This window comes from Pseudophryne corroboree, chromosome 3 (assembly GCF_028390025.1).
Source record: "Pseudophryne corroboree isolate aPseCor3 chromosome 3, aPseCor3.hap2, whole genome shotgun sequence".
In the NCBI taxonomy this organism is placed as follows: Eukaryota; Metazoa; Chordata; class Amphibia; order Anura; family Myobatrachidae; genus Pseudophryne; species Pseudophryne corroboree.
In genome coordinates this window covers 150,854,541-150,873,105 of record NC_086446.1, presented here as the reverse complement: position 1 = coordinate 150,873,105, position 18,565 = coordinate 150,854,541, and the positions used below count along the sequence as shown (strand labels likewise).

General features: G+C 29.1%; 6 non-coding genes across 6 annotated transcripts; all 6 read left to right on the top strand.

Moving 5' to 3' along the window:
* The first annotated feature begins 1,803 nt into the window (after positions 1 to 1,803).
* Positions 1,804 to 1,874, top strand: TRNAR-CCU (transfer RNA arginine (anticodon CCU)). Its single transcript has one exon. It is a non-coding gene; the product is annotated as a tRNA-Arg (tRNA).
* A 994-nt stretch (positions 1,875 to 2,868) lies between these two features.
* Positions 2,869 to 2,939, top strand: TRNAG-CCC (transfer RNA glycine (anticodon CCC)). Its single transcript has one exon. It is a non-coding gene; the product is annotated as a tRNA-Gly (tRNA).
* A 5,926-nt stretch (positions 2,940 to 8,865) lies between these two features.
* TRNAG-CCC (transfer RNA glycine (anticodon CCC)) lies at positions 8,866 to 8,936 on the top strand. The gene has a single exon. It is a non-coding gene; the product is annotated as a tRNA-Gly (tRNA).
* A 2,634-nt stretch (positions 8,937 to 11,570) lies between these two features.
* TRNAG-CCC (transfer RNA glycine (anticodon CCC)) lies at positions 11,571 to 11,641 on the top strand. Its single transcript has one exon. It is a non-coding gene; the product is annotated as a tRNA-Gly (tRNA).
* Positions 11,642 to 13,778: 2,137 nt separating this feature from the next.
* On the top strand, positions 13,779 to 13,849 carry TRNAG-CCC (transfer RNA glycine (anticodon CCC)). Its single transcript has one exon. It is a non-coding gene; the product is annotated as a tRNA-Gly (tRNA).
* A 2,632-nt stretch (positions 13,850 to 16,481) lies between these two features.
* Positions 16,482 to 16,552, top strand: TRNAG-CCC (transfer RNA glycine (anticodon CCC)). Its single transcript has one exon. It is a non-coding gene; the product is annotated as a tRNA-Gly (tRNA).
* The last annotated feature ends 2,013 nt before the right edge of the window (positions 16,553 to 18,565 follow it).

Here is an 18,565-nt window from a genome sequence, read left to right as displayed (position 1 = left end):
ACTTTTTTGACAAATAAATACATCCATGGATAAAATAAATATTTTTCTTAATTAGGGAAAGCTATGCAGCAGTGCAATTAGTAAATTTTCAATTAAAAAGATATTCATGTCACATAGTTTTGAATATACATCTATTTTCTTGTGGAGCCCTATAAGCCAGCAGCGCTACTAGTGTAGGGGTATCATGCAAGAGTACCATTCTTGTGACCTTTGTTCGAGTACCGGCTAGTGCAGAAAAAACACATTTTAAATCTTATATTAGGTATCAAACTAATATGAAATGTATTAGTCTTAAAACATTTTAAGAGATTATATTTAAAATGTTATACTATCTATCAAACTAATATAAAATGTATTAGTCTAAAAACAATTTAACATGACATATAACCTACGTGACCTACAAGATGACTGGATGCACCACATTGTAGTTAAATATGGTAGTAATACTTTCTTTATACTTAGAAAATGTGTTTACTTGTGACACTAACTTTAAGATCTCATAGCTTTTTTCTGCTGACAATAACATTTATTAATAAACTGAATCTGCATAACAAATTCATTAGCACAAATTTTTTGACAAATAAATACATCCATGGATCAAAGAAATATTTTTCTTAATTAGGGAAAGCTATGCAGCAGTGCAATTAGTAAATTTTCAATAAAAAAGATATTCATGTCACATAGTTTTGAATATACATCTATTTTCTTGTGGAGCATTACAAACCAGCAGCATTAGTAGTGTAGGGGTATAATGCAAGATTCCCATTCTTGCGACCTGGGTTCAAATACCAGCTAGCGCGGAAAAAAATATGTTTTAAATTTTATATTAGGTATCAAACTAATATGAAATGCATTAGTCTTAAAACATTTTAAGAGATTATATTTAAAATGTTATACTATCTATCAAACTAATATGAAATGTATTAGTCTAAAAACTATTTAACATGACATGTATCCTACATGATGACTGGATGCACCACATTGTAGTTAAATATGGCAGTAATACTTTATACTTAGAAAATGTGTTTGCTTGTGACACTAACTTTAAGATCTCATAGCTTTTTTTCTGCTGACAATAACATTTATTAATAATACATCCATGGAGCAAAGAAATATTTTTCTTAATTAGGGAAAGCTATGCAGCAGTGCAATTAGTAAATTTTCAATTAAAAAGATATTCATGTCACACAGTTTTGAATATACATCTATTTTCTTGTAGAGCCCTATATGTCAGCAGCGCTACTAGTGTAGGGGTATCATGCAAGAGTCTCATTCTTGCGACCTGTGTTCGAGTACCGGCTAGCGCAGAAAAAACACATTTTAAATCTTATATTAGGTATCAAACTAATATGAAATGTATTAGTCTTAAAACATTTTAAGAGATTATATTTAAAATGTTATACTATCTATCAAACTAATAAGAAATGTATTAGTCTAAAAACAATTTAACATGACATATAACCTACATGACCTACAAGATGACTGGATGCACCACATTGTAGTTAAATATGGCAGTAATACTTTCTTTATACTTAGAACATTTGTTTACTTGTGACACTAACTTTAAGATCTCATAGCTTTTTTCTGCTGACAATAACATTTATTAATAAACTGAATCTGCATAACAAATTCATTAGCACAACTTTTTTGACCAATAAATACATCCACGGATCAAAGAAATATTTTTCTTAATTAGGGAAAGCTATGCAGCAGTGCAATTAGTAAATTTTCAATAAAAAAGATATTCATGTCACATAGTTTTGAATATACATCTATTTTCTTGTGGAGCATTTCAAACCATCAGCGTTAGTAGTGTAGGGGTATCATGCAAGATTCCTATTCTTGCGACCTTGGTTCAAATCCCAGCTAGCGCAGAAAAAAATACATTTTAAATCTTATATTAGGTATCAAACTAATATGAAATGTATTAGTCTTAAAACATTTTAAGAGATTATATTTAAAATGTTATACTATCTATCAAACTAATATGAAATGTATTAGTCTATAAACTATTTAACATGACATGTATCCTACATGATGACTGGATGCACCACATTGTAGTTAAATATGGCAGTAATACTTTATACTTAGAAAATTTGTTTGCTTGTGACACTAACTTTAAGATCTCATAGCTTTTTTTCTGCTGACAATAACATTTATTAATAATACATCCATGGAGCAAAGAAATATGTTTCTTAATTAGGGAAAGCTATGCAGCAGTGCAATTAGTAAATTTTCAATTAAAAAGATATTCATGTCACATAGTTTTGAATATACATCTATTTTCTTGTAGAGCCCTATATGTCAGCAGCACTACTAGTGTAGGGGTATCATGCAAGAGTCTCATTCTTGCGACCTGTGTTCGAGTACCGGCTAGCGCAGAAAAAACACATTTTAAATCTTATATTAGGTATCAAACTAATATGAAATGTATTAGTCTTAAAACATTTTAAGAGATTATATTTAAAATGTTATACTATCTATCAAACTAATAAGAAATGTATTAGTCTAAAAACAATTTAACATGACATATAACCTACAAGATGACTGGATGCACCACATTGTAGTTAAATATGGCAGTAATACTTTCTTTATACTTAGAACATTTGTTTACTTGTGACACTAACTTTAAGATCTCATAGTTTTTTTCTGCTGACAATAACATTTATTAATAAACTGAATCTGCATAACAAATTCATTAGCACAACTTTTTTGACAAATAAATACATCCATGGATCAAAGAAATATTTTTCTTAATTAGGGAAAGCTATGCAGCAGTGCAATTAGTAAATTTTCAATTAAAAAGATATTCATGTCACATAGTTTTGAATATACATCTATTTTCTTGTGGAGCATTACAAACCAGCAGCGTTAGTAATGTAGGGGTATCATGCAAGATTCCCATTCTTGCGACCTGGGTTCAAATCCCGGCTAGCGCAAAAAAAAATACATTTTAAATCTTATATTAGGTATCAAACTAATATGAAATGTATTAGTCTTAAAACATTTTAAGAGATTATATTTAAAATGTTATACTATCTATCAAACTAATATGAAATGTATTAGTCTAAAAACTATTTAACATGACATGTATCCTACATGATGACTGGATGCAAAACATTGTAGTTAAATATGGCAGTAATACTTTATACTTAGAAAATTTGTTTGCTTGTGACACTAACTTTAAGATCTCATAGCTTTTTTTCTGCTGACAATAACATTTATTAATAATACATCCATGGAGCAAATAAATATTTTTCTTAATTAGTGAAAGCTATGCAGCAGTGCAATTAGTACATTTTCAATTAAAAAGATATTCATGTCACACAGTTTTGAATATACATCTATTTTCTTGTAGAGCCCTATATGTCAGTAGCGATACTAGTGTAGAGGTATCATGCAAGAGTCTCATTCTTGCGACCTGTGTTCGAGTACCGGCTAGCGCAGAAAAAACACATTTTAAATCTTATATTAGGTATCAAACTAATATGAAATGTATTAGTCTTAAAACATTTTAAGAGATTATATTTAAAATGTTATACTATCTATCAAACTAATAAGAAATGTATTAGTCTAAAAACAATTTAACATGACATATAACCTACATGACCTACAAGATGACTGGATGCACCACATTGTAGTTAAATATGGCAGTAATACTTTCTTTATACTTAGAACATTTGTTTACTTGTGACACTAACTTTAAGATCTCATAGCTTTTTTCTGCTGACAATAACATTTATTAATAAACTGAATCTGCATAACAAATTCATTAGCACAACTTTTTTGACAAATAAATACATCCATGGATCAAAGAAATATTTTTCTTAATTAGGGAAAGCTATGCAGCAGTGCAATTAGTAAATTTTCAATAAAAAAGATATTCATGTCACATAGTTTTGAATATACATCTATTTTCTTGTGGAGCATTACAAACCAGCAGCATTAGTAGTGTAGGGGTATAATGCAAGATTCCCATTCTTGCAACCTGGGTTCAAATACCAGCTAGTGCAGAAAAAAATATGTTTTAAATCTTATATTAGGTATCAAACTAATATGAAATGTATTAGTCTTAAAAATTTTAAGAGATTATATTTAAAATGTTATACTATCTATCAAACTAATATGAAATGTATTAGTCTAAAAACTATTTAACATGACATGTATCCTACATGATGACTGGATGCACCACATTGTAGTTAAATATGGCAGTAATACTTTATACTTAGAAAATGTGTTTGCTTGTGACACTAACTTTAAGATCTCATAGCTTTTTTTCTGCTGACAATAACATTTATTAATAATACATCCATGGAGCAAAGAAATATTTTTCTTAATTAGGGAAAGCTATGCAGCAGTGCAATTAGTAAATTTTCAATTAAAAAGATATTCATGTCACACAGTTTAGAATATACATCTATTTTCTTGTAGAGCCCTATATGTCAGCAGCGCTACTAGTGTAGGGGTATCATGCAAGAGTCTCATTCTTGCGATCTGTGTTCGAGTACCGGCTAGCGCAGAAAAAAACACATTTTAAATCTTATATTAGGTATCAAACTAATATGAAATGTATTAGTCTTAAAACATTTTAAGAGATTATATTTAAAATGTTATACTATCTATCAAACTAATAAGAAATGTATTAGTCTAAAAACAATTTAACATGACATATAACCTACATGACCTACAAGATGACTGGATGCACCACATTGTAGTTAAATATGGCAGTAATACTTTCTTTATACTTAGAACATTTGTTTACTTGTGACACTAACTTTAAGATCTCATAGCTTTTTTCTGCTGACAATAACATTTATTAATAAACTGAATCTGCATAACAAATTCATTAGCACAACTTTTTTGACAAATAAATACATCCATGGATAAAATAAATATTTTTCTTAATTAGGGAAAGCTATGCAGCAGTGCAATTAGTAAATTTTCAATTAAAAAGATATTCATGTCACATAGTTTTGAATATACATCTATTTTCTTGTGGAGCCCTATAAGCCAGCAGCGCTACTAGTGTAGGGGTATCATGCAAGAGTACCATTCTTGTGACCTTTGTTCGAGTACCGGCTAGTGCAGAAAAAACACATTTTAAATCTTATATTAGGTATCAAACTAATATGAAATGTATTAGTCTTAAAACATTTTAAGAGATTATATTTAAAATGTTATACTATCTATCAAACTAATATAAAATGTATTAGTCTAAAAACAATTTAACATGACATATAACCTACGTGACCTACAAGATGACTGGATGCACCACATTGTAGTTAAATATGGTAGTAATACTTTCTTTATACTTAGAAAATGTGTTTACTTGTGACACTAACTTTAAGATCTCATAGCTTTTTTCTGCTGACAATAACATTTATTAATAAACTGAATCTGCATAACAAATTCATTAGCACAAATTTTTTGACAAATAAATACATCCATGGATCAAAGAAATATTTTTCTTAATTAGGGAAAGCTATGCAGCAGTGCAATTAGTAAATTTTCAATAAAAAAGATATTCATGTCACATAGTTTTGAATATACATCTATTTTCTTGTGGAGCATTACAAACCGGCAGCATTAGTAGTGTAGGGGTATAATGCAAGATTCCCATTCTTGCGACCTGGGTTCAAATACCAGCTAGCGCGGAAAAAAATATGTTTTAAATTTTATATTAGGTATCAAACTAATATGAAATGCATTAGTCTTAAAACATTTTAAGAGATTATATTTAAAATGTTATACTATCTATCAAACTAATATGAAATGTATTAGTCTAAAAACTATTTAACATGACATGTATCCTACATGATGACTGGATGCACCACATTGTAGTTAAATATGGCAGTAATACTTTATACTTAGAAAATGTGTTTGCTTGTGACACTAACTTTAAGATCTCATAGCTTTTTTTCTGCTGACAATAACATTTATTAATAATACATCCATGGAGCAAAGAAATATTTTTCTTAATTAGGGAAAGCTATGCAGCAGTGCAATTAGTAAATTTTCAATTAAAAAGATATTCATGTCACACAGTTTTGAATATACATCTATTTTCTTGTAGAGCCCTATATGTCAGCAGCGCTACTAGTGTAGGGGTATCATGCAAGAGTCTCATTCTTGCGACCTGTGTTCGAGTACCGGCTAGCGCAGAAAAAACACATTTTAAATCTTATATTAGGTATCAAACTAATATGAAATGTATTAGTCTTAAAACATTTTAAGAGATTATATTTAAAATGTTATACTATCTATCAAACTAATAAGAAATGTATTAGTCTAAAAACAATTTAACATGACATATAACCTACATGACCTACAAGATGACTGGATGCACCACATTGTAGTTAAATATGGCAGTAATACTTTCTTTATACTTAGAACATTTGTTTACTTGTGACACTAACTTTAAGATCTCATAGCTTTTTTCTGCTGACAATAACATTTATTAATAAACTGAATCTGCATAACAAATTCATTAGCACAACTTTTTTGACAAATAAATACATCCATGGATAAAATAAATATTTTTCTTAATTAGGGAAAGCTATGCAGCAGTGCAATTAGTAAATTTTCAATTAAAAAGATATTCATGTCACATAGTTTTGAATATACATCTATTTTCTTGTGGAGCCCTATAAGCCAGCAGCGCTACTAGTGTAGGGGTATCATGCAAGAGTACCATTCTTGTGACCTTTGTTCGAGTACCGGCTAGTGCAGAAAAAACACATTTTAAATCTTATATTAGGTATCAAACTAATATGAAATGTATTAGTCTTAAAACATTTTAAGAGATTATATTTAAAATGTTATACTATCTATCAAACTAATATAAAATGTATTAGTCTAAAAACAATTTAACATGACATATAACCTACGTGACCTACAAGATGACTGGATGCACCACATTGTAGTTAAATATGGTAGTAATACTTTCTTTATACTTAGAAAATGTGTTTACTTGTGACACTAACTTTAAGATCTCATAGCTTTTTTCTGCTGACAATAACATTTATTAATAAACTGAATCTGCATAACAAATTCATTAGCACAAATTTTTTGACAAATAAATACATCCATGGATCAAAGAAATATTTTTCTTAATTAGGGAAAGCTATGCAGCAGTGCAATTAGTAAATTTTCAATAAAAAAGATATTCATGTCACATAGTTTTGAATATACATCTATTTTCTTGTGGAGCATTACAAACCGGCAGCATTAGTAGTGTAGGGGTATAATGCAAGATTCCCATTCTTGCGACCTGGGTTCAAATACCAGCTAGCGCGGAAAAAAATATGTTTTAAATTTTATATTAGGTATCAAACTAATATGAAATGCATTAGTCTTAAAACATTTTAAGAGATTATATTTAAAATGTTATACTATCTATCAAACTAATATGAAATGTATTAGTCTAAAAACTATTTAACATGACATGTATCCTACATGATGACTGGATGCACCACATTGTAGTTAAATATGGCAGTAATACTTTATACTTAGAAAATGTGTTTGCTTGTGACACTAACTTTAAGATCTCATAGCTTTTTTTCTGCTGACAATAACATTTATTAATAATACATCCATGGAGCAAAGAAATATTTTTCTTAATTAGGGAAAGCTATGCAGCAGTGCAATTAGTAAATTTTCAATTAAAAAGATATTCATGTCACACAGTTTTGAATATACATCTATTTTCTTGTAGAGCCCTATATGTCAGCAGCGCTACTAGTGTAGGGGTATCATGCAAGAGTCTCATTCTTGCGACCTGTGTTCGAGTACCGGCTAGCGCAGAAAAAACACATTTTAAATCTTATATTAGGTATCAAACTAATATGAAATGTATTAGTCTTAAAACATTTTAAGAGATTATATTTAAAATGTTATACTATCTATCAAACTAATAAGAAATGTATTAGTCTAAAAACAATTTAACATGACATATAACCTACATGACCTACAAGATGACTGGATGCACCACATTGTAGTTAAATATGGCAGTAATACTTTCTTTATACTTAGAACATTTGTTTACTTGTGACACTAACTTTAAGATCTCATAGCTTTTTTCTGCTGACAATAACATTTATTAATAAACTGAATCTGCATAACAAATTCATTAGCACAACTTTTTTGACAAATAAATACATCCATGGATCAAAGAAATATTTTTCTTAATTAGGGAAAGCTATGCAGCAGTGCAATTAGTAAATTTTCAATTAAAAAGATATTCATGTCACATAGTTTTGAATATACATCTATTTTCTTGTGGAGCCCTATAAGCCAGCAGCGCTACTAGTGTAGGGGTATCATGCAAGAGTACCATTCTTGTGACCTTTGTTCGAGTACCGGCTAGTGCAGAAAAAACACATTTTAAATCTTATATTAGGTATCAAACTAATATGAAATGTATTAGTCTTAAAACATTTTAAGAGATTATATTTAAAATGTTATACTATCTATCAAACTAATATAAAATGTATTAGTCTAAAAACAATTTAACATGACATATAACCTACGTGACCTACAAGATGACTGGATGCACCACATTGTAGTTAAATATGGTAGTAATACTTTCTTTATACTTAGAAAATGTGTTTACTTGTGACACTAACTTTAAGATCTCATAGCTTTTTTCTGCTGACAATAACATTTATTAATAAACTGAATCTGCATAACAAATTCATTAGCACAACTTTTTTGACAAATAAATACATCCATGGATCAAAGAAATATTTTTCTTAATTAGGGAAAGCTATGCAGCAGTGCAATTAGTAAATTTTCAATAAAAAAGATATTCATGTCACATAGTTTTGAATATACATCTATTTTCTTGTAGAGCATTACAAACCAGCAGCGTTAGTAGTGTAGGGGTATCATGCAAGATTCCCATTCTTGCGACCTGGGTTCAAATACCAGCTAGCGCGGAAAAAATACATTTTAAATCTTATATTAGGTATCAAACTAATATGAAATGTATTAGTCTTAAAACATTTTAAGAGATTATATTTAAAATGTTATACTATCTATCAAACTAATAAGAAATGTATTAGTCTAAAAACAATTTAACATGACATATAACCTACATGACCTACAAGATGACTGGATGCACCACATTGTAGTTAAATATGGCAGTAATACTTTCTTTATACTTAGAACATTTGTTTACTTGTGACACTAACTTTAAGATCTCATAGCTTTTTTCTGCTGACAATAACATTTATTAATAAACTGAATCTGCATAACAAATTCATTAGCACAACTTTTTTGACAAATAAATACATCCATGGATCAAAGAAATATTTTTCTTAATTAGGGAAAGCTATGCAGCAGTGCAATTAGTAAATTTTCAATAAAAAAGATATTCATGTCACATAGTTTTGAATATACATCTATTTTCTTGTGGAGCATTACAAACCAGCAGCATTAGTAGTGTAGGGGTATAATGCAAGATTCCCATTCTTGCGACCTGGGTTCAAATACCAGCTAGCGCGGAAAAAAATACGTTTTAAATCTTATATTAGGTATCAAACTAATATGAAATGCATTAGTCTTAAAACATTTTAAGAGATTATATTTAAAATGTTATACTATCTATCAAACTAATATGAAATGTATTAGTCTAAAAACTATTTAACATGACATGTATCCTACATGATGACTGGATGCACCACATTGTAGTTAAATATGGCAGTAATACTTTATACTTAGAAAATTTGTTTGCTTGTGACACTAACTTTAAGATCTCATAGCTTTTTTTCTGCTGACAATAACATTTATTAATAATACATCCATGGAGCAAAGAAATATTTTTCTTAATTAGGGAAAGCTATGCAGCAGTGCAATTAGTAAATTTTCAATTAAAAAGATATTCATGTCACAGAGTTTTGAATATACATCTATTTTCTTGTAGAGCCCTATATGTCAGCAGCGCTACTAGTGTAGGGGTATCATGCAAGAGTCTCATTCTTGCGACCTGTGTTCGAGTACCGGCTAGCGCAGAAAAAACACATTTTAAATCTTATATTAGGTATCAAACTAATATGAAATGTATTAGTCTTAAAACATTTTAAGAGATTATATTTAAAATGTTATACTATCTATCAAACTAATAAGAAATGTATTAGTCTAAAAACAATTTAACATGACATATAACCTACATGACCTACAAGATGACTGGATGCACCACATTGTAGTTAAATATGGCAGTAATACTTTCTTTATACTTAGAACATTTGTTTACTTGTGACACTAACTTTAAGATCTCATAGCTTTTTTCTGCTGACAATAACATTTATTAATAAACTGAATCTGCATAACAAATTCATTAGCACAACTTTTTTGACAAATAAATACATCCATGGATCAAAGAAATATTTTTCTTAATTAGGGAAAGCTATGCAGCAGTGCAATTAGTAAATTTTCAATTAAAAAGATATTCATGTCACATAGTTTTGAATATACATCTATTTTCTTGTGGAGCCCTATAAGCCAGCAGCGCTACTAGTGTAGGGGTATCATGCAAGAGTACCATTCTTGTGACCTTTGTTCGAGTACCGGCTAGTGCAGAAAAAACACATTTTAAATCTTATATTAGGTATCAAACTAATATGAAATGTATTAGTCTTAAAACATTTTAAGAGATTATATTTAAAATGTTATACTATCTATCAAACTAATATGAAATGTATTAGTCTAAAAACTATTTAACATGACATGTATCCTACATGATGACTGGATGCACCACATTGTAGTTAAATATGGCAGTAATACTTTATACTTAGAAAATTTGTTTGCTTGTGACACTAACTTTAAGATCTCATAGCTTTTTTTCTGCTGACAATAACATTTATTAATAATACATCCATGGAGCAAAGAAATATGTTTCTTAATTAGGGAAAGCTATGCAGCAGTGCAATTAGTAAATTTTCAATTAAAAAGATATTCATGTCACATAGTTTTGAATATACATCTATTTTCTTGTAGAGCCCTATATGTCAGCAGCACTACTAGTGTAGGGGTATCATGCAAGAGTCTCATTCTTGCGACCTGTGTTTGAGTACCGGCTAGCGCAGAAAAAACACATTTTAAATCTTATATTAGGTATCAAACTAATATGAAATGTATTAGTCTTAAAACATTTTAAGAGATTATATTTAAAATGTTATACTATCTATCAAACTAATAAGAAATGTATTAGTCTAAAAACAATTTAACATGACATATAACCTACAAGATGACTGGATGCACCACATTGTAGTTAAATATAGCAGTAATACTTTCTTTATACTTAGAACATTTGTTTACTTGTGACACTAACTTTAAGATCTCATAGCTTTTTTCTGCTGACAATAACATTTATTAATAAACTGAATCTGCATAACAAATTCATTAGCACAACTTTTTTGACAAATAAATACATCCATGGATCAAAGAAATATTTTTCTTAATTAGGGAAAGCTATGCAGCAGTGCAATTAGTAAATTTTCAATAAAAAAGATATTCATGTCACATAGTTTTGAATATACATCTATTTTCTTGTAGAGCATTACAAACCAGCAGCGTTAGTAGTGTAGGGGTATCATGCAAGATTCCCATTCTTGCGACCTGGGTTCAAATACCAGCTAGCGCGGAAAAAATACATTTTAAATCTTATATTAGGTATCAAACTAATATGAAATGTATTAGTCTTAAAACATTTTAAGAGATTATATTTAAAATGTTATACTATCTATCAAACTAATAAGAAATGTATTAGTCTAAAAACAATTTAACATGACATATAACCTACATGACCTACAAGATGACTGGATGCACCACATTGTAGTTAAATATGGCAGTAATACTTTCTTTATACTTAGAACATTTGTTTACTTGTGACACTAACTTTAAGATCTCATAGCTTTTTTCTGCTGACAATAACATTTATTAATAAACTGAATCTGCATAACAAATTCATTAGCACAACTTTTTTGACAAATAAATACATCCATGGATCAAAGAAATATTTTTCTTAATTAGGGAAAGCTATGCAGCAGTGCAATTAGTAAATTTTCAATAAAAAAGATATTCATGTCACATAGTTTTGAATATACATCTATTTTCTTGTGGAGCATTACAAACCAGCAGCATTAGTAGTGTAGGGGTATAATGCAAGATTCCCATTCTTGCGACCTGGGTTCAAATACCAGCTAGCGCGGAAAAAAATACGTTTTAAATCTTATATTAGGTATCAAACTAATATGAAATGCATTAGTCTTAAAACATTTTAAGAGATTATATTTAAAATGTTATACTATCTATCAAACTAATATGAAATGTATTAGTCTAAAAACTATTTAACATGACATGTATCCTACATGATGACTGGATGCACCACATTGTAGTTAAATATGGCAGTAATACTTTATACTTAGAAAATTTGTTTGCTTGTGACACTAACTTTAAGATCTCATAGCTTTTTTTCTGCTGACAATAACATTTATTAATAATACATCCATGGAGCAAAGAAATATTTTTCTTAATTAGGGAAAGCTATGCAGCAGTGCAATTAGTAAATTTTCAATTAAAAAGATATTCATGTCACAGAGTTTTGAATATACATCTATTTTCTTGTAGAGCCCTATATGTCAGCAGCGCTACTAGTGTAGGGGTATCATGCAAGAGTCTCATTCTTGCGACCTGTGTTCGAGTACCGGCTAGCGCAGAAAAAACACATTTTAAATCTTATATTAGGTATCAAACTAATATGAAATGTATTAGTCTTAAAACATTTTAAGAGATTATATTTAAAATGTTATACTATCTATCAAACTAATAAGAAATGTATTAGTCTAAAAACAATTTAACATGACATATAACCTACATGACCTACAAGATGACTGGATGCACCACATTGTAGTTAAATATGGCAGTAATACTTTCTTTATACTTAGAACATTTGTTTACTTGTGACACTAACTTTAAGATCTCATAGCTTTTTTCTGCTGACAATAACATTTATTAATAAACTGAATCTGCATAACAAATTCATTAGCACAACTTTTTTGACAAATAAATACATCCATGGATCAAAGAAATATTTTTCTTAATTAGGGAAAGCTATGCAGCAGTGCAATTAGTAAATTTTCAATTAAAAAGATATTCATGTCACATAGTTTTGAATATACATCTATTTTCTTGTGGAGCCCTATAAGCCAGCAGCGCTACTAGTGTAGGGGTATCATGCAAGAGTACCATTCTTGTGACCTTTGTTCGAGTACCGGCTAGTGCAGAAAAAACACATTTTAAATCTTATATTAGGTATCAAACTAATATGAAATGTATTAGTCTTAAAACATTTTAAGAGATTATATTTAAAATGTTATACTATCTATCAAACTAATATAAAATGTATTAGTCTAAAAACAATTTAACATGACATATAACCTACGTGACCTACAAGATGACTGGATGCACCACATTGTAGTTAAATATGGTAGTAATACTTTCTTTATACTTAGAAAATGTGTTTACTTGTGACACTAACTTTAAAATCTCATAGCTTTTTTCTGCTGACAATAACATTTATTAATAAACTGAATCTGCATAACAAATTCATTAGCACAACTTTTTTGACAAATAAATACATCCATGGATCAAAGAAATATTTTTCTTAATTAGGGAAAGCTATGCAGCAGTGCAATTAGTAAATTTTCAATAAAAAAGATATTCATGTCACATAGTTTTGAATATACATCTATTTTCTTGTAGAGCATTACAAACCAGCAGCGTTAGTAGTGTAGGGGTATCATGCAAGATTCCCATTCTTGCGACCTGGGTTCAAATACCAGCTAGCGCAGAAAAAATACATTTTAAATCTTATATTAGGTATCAAACTAATATGAAATGTATTAGTCTTAAAACATTTTAAGAGATTATATTTAAAATGTTATACTATCTATCAAACTAATAAGAAATGTATTAGTCTAAAAACAATTTAACATGACATATAACCTACATGACCTACAAGATGACTGGATGCACCACATTGTAGTTAAATATGGCAGTAATACTTTCTTTATACTTAGAACATTTGTTTACTTGTGACACTAACTTTAAGATCTCATAGCTTTTTTCTGCTGACAATAACATTTATTAATAAACTGAATCTGCATAACAAATTCATTAGCACAACTTTTTTGACAAATAAATACATCCATGGATCAAAGAAATATTTTTCTTAATTAGGGAAAGCTATGCAGCAGTGCAATTAGTAAATTTTCAATAAAAAAGATATTCATGTCACATAGTTTTGAATATACATCTATTTTCTTGTGGAGCATTACAAACCAGCAGCATTAGTAGTGTAGGGGTATAATGCAAGATTCCCATTCTTGCGACCTGGGTTCAAATACCAGCTAGCGCGGAAAAAAATACGTTTTAAATCTTATATTAGGTATCAAACTAATATGAAATGCATTAGTCTTAAAACATTTTAAGAGATTATATTTAAAATGTTATACTATCTATCAAACTAATATGAAATGTATTAGTCTAAAAACTATTTAACATGATATGTATCCTACATGATGACTGGATGCACCACATTGTAGTTAAATATGGCAGTAATACTTTATACTTAGAAAATTTGTTTGCTTGTGACACTAACTTTAAGATCTCATAGCTTTTTTCTGCTGACAATAACATTTATTAATAATACATCCATGGAGCAAAGAAATATTTTTCTTAATTAGGGAAAGCTATGCAGCAGTGCAATTAGTAAATTTTCAATTAAAAAGATATTCATGTCACAGAGTTTTGAATATACATCTATTTTCTTGTAGAGCCCTATATGTCAGCAGCGCTACTAGTGTAGGGGTATCATGCAAGAGTCTCATTCTTGCGACCTGTGTTCGAGTACCGGCTAGCGCAGAAAAAACACATTTTAATCTTATATTAGGTATCAAACTAATATGAAATGTATTAGTCTTAAAACATTTTAAGAGATTATATTTAAAATGTTATACTATCTATCAAACTAATAAGAAATGTATTAGTCTAAAAACAATTTAACATGACATATAACCTACATGACCTACAAGATGACTGGATGCACCACATTGTAGTTAAATATGGCAGTAATACTTTCTTTATACTTAGAACATTTGTTTACTTGTGACACTAACTTTAAGATCTCATAGCTTTTTTCTGCTGACAATAACATTTATTAATAAACTGAATCTGCATAACAAATTCATTAGCACAACTTTTTTGACAAATAAATACATCCATGGATCAAAGAAATATTTTTCTTAATTAGGGAAAGCTATGCAGCAGTGCAATTAGTAAATTTTCAATTAAAAAGATATTCATGTCACATAGTTTTGAATATACATCTATTTTCTTGTGGAGCCCTATAAGCCAGCAGCGCTACTAGTGTAGGGGTATCATGCAAGAGTACCATTCTTGTGACCTTTGTTCGAGTACCGGCTAGTGCAGAAAAAACACATTTTAAATCTTATATTAGGTATCAAACTAATATGAAATGTATTAGTCTTAAAACATTTTAAGAGATTATATTTAAAATGTTATACTATCTATCAAACTAATATGAAATGTATTAGTCTAAAAACTATTTAACATGACATGTATCCTACATGATGACTGGATGCACCACATTGTAGTTAAATATGGCAGTAATACTTTATACTTAGAAAATTTGTTTGCTTGTGACACTAACTTTAAGATCTCATAGCTTTTTTTCTGCTGACAATAACATTTATTAATAATACATCCATGGAGCAAAGAAATATGTTTCTTAATTAGGGAAAGCTATGCAGCAGTGCAATTAGTAAATTTTCAATTAAAAAGATATTCATGTCACATAGTTTTGAATATACATCTATTTTCTTGTAGAGCCCTATATGTCAGCAGCACTACTAGTGTAGGGGTATCATGCAAGAGTCTCATTCTTGCGACCTGTGTTTGAGTACCGGCTAGCGCAGAAAAAACACATTTTAAATCTTATATTAGGTATCAAACTAATATGAAATGTATTAGTCTTAAAACATTTTAAGAGATTATATTTAAAATGTTATACTATCTATCAAACTAATAAGAAATGTATTAGTCTAAAAACAATTTAACATGACATATAACCTACAAGATGACTGGATGCACCACATTGTAGTTAAATATGGCAGTAATACTTTCTTTATACTTAGAACATTTGTTTACTTGTGACACTAACTTTAAGATCTCATAGCTTTTTTCTGCTGACAATAACATTTATTAATAAACTGAATATGCATAACAAATTCATTAGCACAACTTTCTTGACAAATAAATACATCCATGGATCAAAGAAATATTTTTCTTAATTAGGGAAAGCTATGCAGCAGTTCAATTAGTAAATTTTCAATTAAAAAGATATTCATGTCACATAGTTTTGAATATACATCTATTTTCTTGTGGAGCACTACAAACCAGCAGCGTTAGTAATGTAGGGGTATCATGCAAGATTCCCATTCTTGCGACCTGGGTTCAAATCCCGGCTAGCGCAGAAAAAAATACATTTTAAATCTTATATTAGGTATCAAACTAATATGAAATGTATTAGTCTTAAAACATTTTAAGAGATTATATTTAAAATGTTATACTATCTATCAAACTAATATGAAATGTATTAGTCTAAAAACTATTTAACATGACATGTATCCTGCATGATGACTGGATGCAAAACATTGTAGTTAAATATGGCAGTAATACTTTATACTTAGAAAATTTGTTTGCTTGTGACACTAACTTTAAGATCTCATAGCTTTTTTTCTGCTGACAATAACATTTATTAATAATACATCCATGGAGCAAATAAATATTTTTCTTAATTAGGGAAAGCTATGCAGCAGTGCAATTAGTAAATTTTCAATTAAAAAGATATTCATGTCACACAGTTTTGAATATACATCTATTTTCTTGTAGAGCCCTATATGTCAGCAGCGATACTAGTGTAGAGGTATCATGCAAGAGTCTCATTCTTGCGACCTGTGTTCGAGTACCGGCTAGCGCAGAAAAAACACATTTTAAATCTTATATTAGGTATCAAACTAATATGAAATGTATTAGTCTTAAAACATTTTAAGAGATTATATTTAAAATGTTATACTATCTATCAAACTAATAAGAAATGTATTAGTCTAAAAACAATTTAACATGACATATAACCTACATGACCTACAAGATGACTGGATGCACCACATTGTAGTTAAATATGGCAGTAATACTTTCTTTATACTTAGAACATTTGTTTACTTGTGACACTAACTTTAAGATCTCATAGCTTTTTTCTGCTGACAATAACATTTATTAATAAACTGAATCTGCATAACAAATTCATTAGCACAACTTTTTTGACAAATAAATACATCCATGGATCAAAGAAATATTTTTCTTAATTAGGGAAAGCTATGCAGCAGTGCAATTAGTAAATTTTCAATAAAAAAGATATTCATGTCACATAGTTTTGAATATACATCTATTTTCTTGTGGAGCATTACAAACCAGCAGCATTAGTAGTGTAGGGGTATAATGCAAGATTCCCATTCTTGCGACCTGGGTTCAAATACCAGCTAGCGCGGAAAAAAATATGTTTTAAATCTTATATTAGGTATCAAACTAATATGAAATGCATTAGTCTTAAAACATTTTAAGAGATTATATTTAAAATGTTATACTATCTATCAAACTAATATGAAATGTATTAGTCTAAAAACTATTTAACATGACATGTATCCTACATGATGACTGGATGCACCACATTGTAGTTAAATATGGCAGTAATACTTTATACTTAGAAAATTTGTTTGCTTGTGACACTAACTTTAAGATCTCATAGCTTTTTTTCTGCTGACAATAACATTTATTAATAATACATCCATGGAGCAAAGAAATATTTTTCTTAATTAGGGAAAGCTATGCAGCAGTGCAATTAGTAAATTTTCAATTAAAAAGATATTCATGTCACACAGTTTTGAATATACATCTATTTTCTTGTAGAGCCCTATCTGTCAGCAGCGCTACTAGTGTAGGGGTATCATGCAAGAGTCTCATTCTTGCGACCTGTGTTCGAGTACCGGCTAGCGCAGAAAAAACACATTTTAAATCTTATATTAGGTATCAAACTAATATGAAATGTATTAGTCTTAAAACATTTTAAGAGATTATATTTAAAATGTTATACTATCTATCAAACTAATAAGAAATGTATTAGTCTAAAAACAATTTAACATGACATATAACCTACATGACCTACAAGATGACTGGATGCACCACATTGTAGTTAAATATGGCAGTAATACTTTCTTTATACTTAGAACATTTGTTTACTTGTGACACTAACTTTAAGATCTCATAGCTTTTTTCTGCTGACAATAACATTTATTAATAAACTGAATCTGCATAACAAATTCATTAGCACAACTTTTTTGACAAATAAATACATCCATGGATCAAAGAAATATTTTTCTTAATTAGGGAAAGCTATGCAGCAGTGCAATTAGTAAATTTTCAATAAAAA